The sequence below is a fragment of the Crotalus tigris genome, unplaced genomic scaffold (genome assembly GCF_016545835.1).
Source record: "Crotalus tigris isolate CLP2741 ecotype Arizona unplaced genomic scaffold, ASM1654583v1 scf7180000024116.2146003, whole genome shotgun sequence".
NCBI lineage: Eukaryota > Metazoa > Chordata > Lepidosauria > Squamata > Viperidae > Crotalus > Crotalus tigris.
Window position 1 is genome coordinate 2,102,687 of NW_024100393.1, and position 7,887 is coordinate 2,110,573.

The following is a 7,887-nucleotide window of genomic DNA, read 5'->3' on the forward strand; positions in this document are numbered from 1 at the left end:
AATGGTCTTGTATGTCTTCCATTTTCTAATTATTGCTCCCACAGTTGATTTCTTCACACCAAGCTGCTTGCCTATTGCAGATTCAGTCTTCCCAGCATGGTCCAGGTCTACAATTTTGTTTCTGGTGTCTTCGACAGCTCTTTGGTCTTCACCATAGTGGAGCTTGGAGTGTGACTGTTTGAGGTTGTGGGCAGGTGTCTTTTATACTGATAACAAGTTCAAACAGGTGCCATTAATACAGGTAATGAGTGGAGGAGAGAGGAGCCTCTTAAAGAAGAAGTTACAGGTCTGTGAGAGCCAGAAATCTTGCTTGTTTGTAGGTGACCACATACTTATTTTCCACCATAATTTGCAAATAAATTCTTTCCAAATCAGACAATGTGATTGTCTGGATTTGTTTTCTCATTTTGTCTCTCATAGTTGAGGTCTACCTATGATGACAATTACAGGCCTCTCTCATCTTTTTAAGTGAGAGAACTTGCACAATTGGTGGCTGACGAAATACTTTTTTGCCCCACTGTATATATTAAATCTTTGAAACTAAAAATAAAATATGTCATGTTTGTATTAGATCTGGCTATATTGGATAGGTCCTAGACAAAGTCTGTTACATAGTTGTCAGTTGGCAGAACAGACTGATGGAATTCTTTGTAAAAATATATTATTAATTGATTGATTAGTAGATCTATTTGTTACTGTGTAACAGATTTCTCTAGTCAATTTAAGAGATTTCAGAATCCAGTCCTACATATAGCCATGTACTAATCTTAACAACTTGAAAATAATTCTCTCTCTCTCTCTCTCTGTCTGTCTCTGTCTTTCTCTCTCTCTCTCCATGTTGGAAATTATTAGAAGATCGTTCATTATTCTATAAAGCAAAACTGAATGTCTGGATATTCACTACATTTGACACAAGTAGTCAATGTTCTAAAGTTAATATTGGATATTTGACCATTCTCCAGCATGATTGGATGGAGACTCCACTGGTGGGTTGTCTTAATCTTGCTGCTCCAATAAGACTAAGTCAGAGTTAAAGTCATGCCTCTACTGTGTCCCCATGTCTCAGTTTTAGACTTAGTCTTTTGCTCCTAAGACATGTTTTTCGTAGCTCAGACTATTTCTGATAAACTTCTATCTATTGGAGAGAGAATTATTTCTTTCTTTCCCACTTAGCTTCTGCCCTACAGTTAAATCTTAACCGGGCCGAATTGGGCTCCTCGTGAGCAAGGAGGCCTCGGCCTCTTAGGCCTGGGAAAGTAGAGCATATGTTGGAAATTATTAGAAGATCGTTCATTATTCTATAAAGCTAAACTGAATGTCTGGATATTCACTGCATTTGACACAAGTAGTCAATGTTCTAAAGTTAATATTGGATATTTGACCATTTTCCTATGTTCAAACAGTTTAATCCTACTAATCTACCGTAGTCAGAATTCTGAGTTGAGAATTCTGAGAAACAAGTTGAGTACACCTGTCCATTCCAGTGGAGAAAGAAAGAATGAAATACAAAGTTGCCACTTGTTTGTCACATTGTTTACACTCAGACTTTACAGCAAAGAGACAAAATTCTAATAACAGAGTACCAAATTGTAATAATTAAATGTATTGTATGTTATTATCCTGCTAAATTGTTTCCTATATTTGTTGTGGATCTTCTAAAATACTATGTTACATTGTCTCAAAATACTATCTAGGCAATCCACTCCATTCCTCCAAGTTAGGTTTCCAAAGCAGATCATCCGACAGATGAATCTCTTCAAAAGAACTTCGAGGCATTGTTTTCCTTAAAGAATCTTTTATTCGAGAAACAAAGTATCGGCACTACATAACTGAAGCCAAAAACTGAATTCCCCTCCCTGGCACAAAGTAGCAAAGCACAATTCCCTCCTCCAATTAACAGTCATAAATCATATTCCCCAATTAACTTGAAGCACAGGCTTTCTTCCCAGCTTTCCAGCCCACCAAATGTCTATCAACTCTGGACCTAATATCCTTGGGTTCCCACAGCTGAGTTATTATTGTTATGACTAGCTGGACTCTCATCCACATTCCTGCTCTCAGCATCAACAAACTCTAAAAGCGATAGAGAAAAAAAAATGGCTACATTTCCATCTATTGTCAAAGCAAGAACATCCAATTTTAGCAGCATTGACATCAGCTGTCATAATCTGCTCTGAATCTCCCCATTTTTTGCAGTATACACTGTGCAGAGAGTCCATGATCTGATGTATAAATAAATGGTCATTCTCAATACAGCACATATTAAGCAGAAGTTCAGTTCTATAACAAATAAAATATTTCATATATGTTTATCTAAGATAAATATTTCCTATATCCAGCAAATCAACTCACTCAGGCTCCATTTATCCTCCTTTGGACACATTATGCAATGACCTCGCTATCTGGAGAGGCTGTAGTGCTGAGAAAGGTGGAAGGAAAGAGAAAATTATGATGATGGATGGACTCAGTTACAGTGGTGATGATTGCAGTATTCTAGGAGCCCTGGTGGCTCAGAGGTTAGAATGTAGTATTCCAGGCTAACTCTGCCCACAGTCTAGAATTTGATCCTGATGGGACTCAATGTTGACTCAGCCTTCCATCCTTCCAAGATTGGTAAAATGAGGACCCTGATTGTTGGGGACAATAGGCTGACATTGTAAACTGCTCAGAGAGTGCTGTAAAGCACTATGGAACTATATATGTCTACTGTTATTGCTATTGGAACACCAGGAAGTCCAGGTTATGGATATATTTTCATGTCAGTGGTCAGTAGGAGTCAAAACCAAATTCACATAATCAATCAATTACATAAAGGAGAATGGAAAAGTCTTCGTTTAATACCATTGGAAATGGAATTCCACTCATTGAATAAGGGAAGCAAAAATTTAGTTTTTTTCCTCAGGGGACTTTTTTTTCTGCATTCCAAAGCTAAAAAAAAACCCCAAAACATATATTTATCACAACAGATAAATGTGTTCACCAGGGACACAATTTTTAAATCTTATCACTGAATCAGTTAAAGGAAAAATGATATCTAGAAGGATAAGTTGGTGAGTAATGAAGCAAATCATGCATGCAATATGCAATTATGGTTCATGCCTAGAGCTTAGCAAAATAACTTTGGGGCAGAAAACATAATACACAGCTAAGTTAACTGTGAATTCTGATCATTCAATAAACTTTTATGATCACATTTGCACTGAACAACAATAACAAAACCCTGCTGAAACTGAAACAAGAGATGGAGGGGAGGGGCAAATGGTGATATCTGGGAACAAAAAGAGAAAGGCTTTAGCATTCCTGATTATGTTAGATTTAGTTCCTTTTATTTTAAATAAATTAATGCATTGTTGTCTATTTCCACAAAAATCATCTAGTTGAAAAGAACTCCTGACAATGTGAAAATAAAAGATTTGATACGTGATTGGTCATATTTCTTCTATAAATACATATTTTAAAATGCTGTTTAATGTTTAAATGCTTATAGAAATCTTTCTCAGAATGTACCTATCTGTGATGAGGACCCAGTTATACTAAGACACTGTGCCATATGTAATGAACTATAGTTAAAAACAAAGCTTATACATAAAAATAATAGAAGAGAAAAAAATAAATTAAACTAACATTCTCTGATAAAACATCCATTTTATTAAGCCTAATCCAACTACAGAATTATCTTTCCGGTTCTCTTTCAAACTCCTTAAAGATATTTTCCTCTAACCAAATGTTGTAATGATCTAACACTGCGATTGATCATATTTTACCAAGTTTATAAACCTAATCTGAAGCCAAAGCTATGTTCAAGGACAAGGCCAATATATATAGAAAGTGTAATTTTCATATCAAAATCAACAATTTACCCACAATTAGAAGGGTATCAGGTGGTGCACTGGAATCATGCAGGAAGTAAGAAAAAGCAATGTAGAGTTCAATTTATAGTAGGGAAATTTTTCAGAAACCCATGAAAAGGAGAATATTTAATTCATTCATTCATTCATTCATTTAATTCAGATCAACACCTAATAATTCTAGGTATCTTACAATTAAAAAAAATGCAAAAACCAGAAAAGAAATAATATGATAAAACATGTAAACACATATCCAACAGGGACTCAAATGTCACCCCGCCTAGAAGAATGGCAAAGTCTTTCTAATAGCTTCCTGGATGTGATCAGGGTGGGAGCCATCCAGACCTTGATTAGGAAGAAATATTATTTTAGAAGGAATAATGCCTCTAGAACATGGGCACCAAAGCGCATGTTAATCAATGGGGGCCAAATTCTACCCACTCTGCCTGATCTCATTGAATGGAGATAGGAAGGTCTCTAAAATAATTAAAGCCATAAAGTCCTTTATAGGTGCTACCACCACCTTGAATTATAACTAGAAGCCAGTTGGTAATCAGTACCAGTATCCGTGACCACACAAATGGAGTCACATGGTCATGAGATAAATCCTTTCCTCAAAGAAGTTGATACAAGTCCATGGATTTAATGAAGGATCACTTCCCTGAGGGCCTTGATCAACCATGATGGACCAAGATATAAACAAAGAGGTGGCTAAGTTCAATGTTTTGGCTACTACCTCAGGAATCATAATTGCAAACCTAGTCCAGTTATCCACAAAAGATTGCCTCAAATCCATCAAATGGACCTGTTGAATTGGAATTGATCTTTGAGAGATCTGAGTGATTTATTCTGCCAAATAGGAAGAACAGCTCTTATAATGGCCCATCAGATGTTCTGTGGGTGGGGGGAAGGAAAGTCACCTTAAACATTGGATGGATGGATGGATGGATGGATGGATGGATGGATGGATGGATGGCTTTGGGCATATACAATAAACACAGAGAAATAACAGCATTTTGTTCCCTTTATCACTTTGATTTAGTTCTGAATATTGGCTCTTATTTGTGTTCAGCTAGACTCCTTCATCTCCCTCCAATCTCATTCTGGTCTCTTCTGGCATTTTGTCTCCTCAGGGAACCAATGCAAAGAGAGAGACAGCAGTCTGGTTCAGGGCCTTAATATGGATAGATAATGGTACAGAGTCCAGAACTCCCAAGTATGTTTCTCCTACAGAAAAACAGATTTATCTTGGTCTGAAGCTTGGCATAACATTTTGTCCTTTTTAGCAAATATCACTTTACTAATTAACTTCCAATCCTTTTACAACTGCTAACATTAGATTAAACCATACTCATGGTGCTTTGCTAGAAGTTGTTTTGTATGTTCATATTTTTGTCATATTTTTCCTAAAGACAAAATCTGAGACAAATTTGCAGATTTATTACCAGAATTCCACACATTCTTATTGAATTTAGTAAAATCTTATAAAGAAACTCTCCATAGACTGGAGGGGAAAATGAGAACCACTTTCACAAATTACAACTGAAGTAATATTTTGAAGGGCAAAGTAGCAAAAAGGGTAAAAAAGCATTAAAAAAAACCAAATATGGGTAGAATTAATGAATCTTTGAGTAAGATTTTTTTACATCTCCTATTTCCTTTTGACTTGCTGTCCCTATGTCCTTCAAAATAATCCAAAAGGTTTGCTTACTGGTGGTATATTTTTTGCTTGAAAATTTGCATCAGAGGTCATTTGCTATTTCTAGTTCATGTCAGCCCAGGTGACTGCTGAGACAGTAGTGGGGCTGAGAGATTTTTCTTGACATGTTGAGATATTTTAATTGGCCAAGGTCACATACTACTCAACTTCTGTTCTCCTTAGCCTCTGGAAATGTCTCTTTCAATCGTGAAGATGTGTACACCAGTTATCTCCCATTCTCTAAGTTTTCACCATTAATTTGGCATGATAGTTTCTCAAATTATCTTAGTTTCAAAGATGTTTGGATCTAATATACACATAAGTCAAGAGAGATGAAGAAATTGTGTTATGTTTTCTTTTTCTGGTACAGAGTATATTTGGATGAGCCCACAACTAGAACTTAACCACACATTAGATTTTAACTTAATTAGATGTTTACAAGAATCAGATACACAAAACTCTGAGCTCATTTAATATACATAATTGTTGTCCATTTCAATACGATCAAATTATTATTTCTTTTTATTCAGAGATCATTTTCAGTCTGTTACAGTTTTTGAGAATAACTTTCATTTTAGGCAACTATTGATTTTTTTTTTTAAAAAAAGGTTTGCATCTGTAAGCTGATGGACAAAATATATTTAAAACATGGGACCAGATTAAATTAATGCCCAATAAATTAATGCCCAACACTAGTAACCAACCAGATATTCTTGTTTATTCACAAGAAGAATGTGAAAATGACTGAGGTTATTCTATTGGAATCAGGCTTTGATACTAAGAAGTTGATTTCTTCTAATAGTAAAGACTCTATTTAGGCAGTCCCATTTCATCCATGCTCGAGTTCTGATGACAACATGGTCATGTCAATATTGATTTCTTGGCAACAATATACAATTAGCTTTCCATCAAGGTTTTTCTTTCTGCCTAATGTATGTTACCATGACTTCCTGATGTTTTGCAAATTCCTTAGCTTTTTCAGGCAAAATAGCTAGGTAAGATTACATGCTGTGATAATTATTTAGGTACTATGGCTTAAAATTATTTTCTCATCTGGAAATGATAAGAGGTTATTCCTATGTCTTGTGGTGACATAGTCCATAAATTGATTGCTTATCAGATAAAGATATATTCTCCCTTTGTTCTCCCTGAACTGTCATTTTACATAGCTTTTTTTCCTATGAACTTCTGTTCCATATAACAAAAATATTTTCCCTGAACTAATTGGATTGAATAAATGATATGGTAATTGGAACATTCCTTTCATTTGTGCATGTGCTTTCATTTTTCAATCCACTTGTCAACTTTTCATTCAGTTTTCATGGAGAACTGACATTGTCTTCTGTTCAAATGTCTACTCCTGAAATAACCTCAGGTGTATTGCTACTTGTGAAATTGAACTCTTTGTGGATTTCTCGTCCCTCTGGCAAATTATGTTCCAGAATATTACATGAAACTTCATTTTTACTAAGCTACCCTCAAGGAGTTAGAAAATCTTCAGCACTTATCTCATGAATGTTGTGGTTTTACTGGTGTCCTCTTGTAGGTAAGCATGTATTAAACCCAACTATCTGCAGAAGAAACAAAAGAGTGCACAGTACTGCAACTGCATTAACTTACACATGAGTCTAGACCCAATTATTCAGGATCTAATCTTATGAAAGTTGATGCAGATACAGTCATATCTGTGATGGTTTTTCCCCTGCAGATAGCCATACTGAAGCGGAATGGAACAATTCACCATGGCCAACTTGCCACAGCCAACTCACTGCAGGACAACATGCCATGGGACAATTTAAGAATTCAACTTAACTATTTAAAATATTTTTAAAAAATATTTTATTTTTTGTCATTCATATTTCATTTTGCCCCTCCTTTGGCATCCTTTCTTTAATGATTTTATACCACATTATACCACATTTCTTTCGTATTAAGGTAACTATTGTCCTGAAGTGAGTAGGCAATGGCAGGTTGGCTGTGGTGAGTTGACCATGGCAAGTTGGCCATGGGAGTTGTCCTAGACCTATACTGAAGGCCAACTGCCTGCAAGAAATCAGTCATCTGAGCAACAATAGTGACTGTACTATAATGAGTACTACAGAGGTTGTTTTTTTGTGTTGTATGTTTGTGTATTGTACTGATTCCAGTGTGAGCATATAAAAATGTTTAAAAATAACTTGGTAAGTAATTTGAGTTGCTGGCATGTGTCACCTGGGAATCAAATCTTGGCATCTGTATCTTCTTAGTGATTAATATTAGTGGGAGAAACTAAGGCACACCTGTAGATTCTTTATAAGATTAGAACTTATTTCCATGGCATATATGGGGAGGGGAGTAATG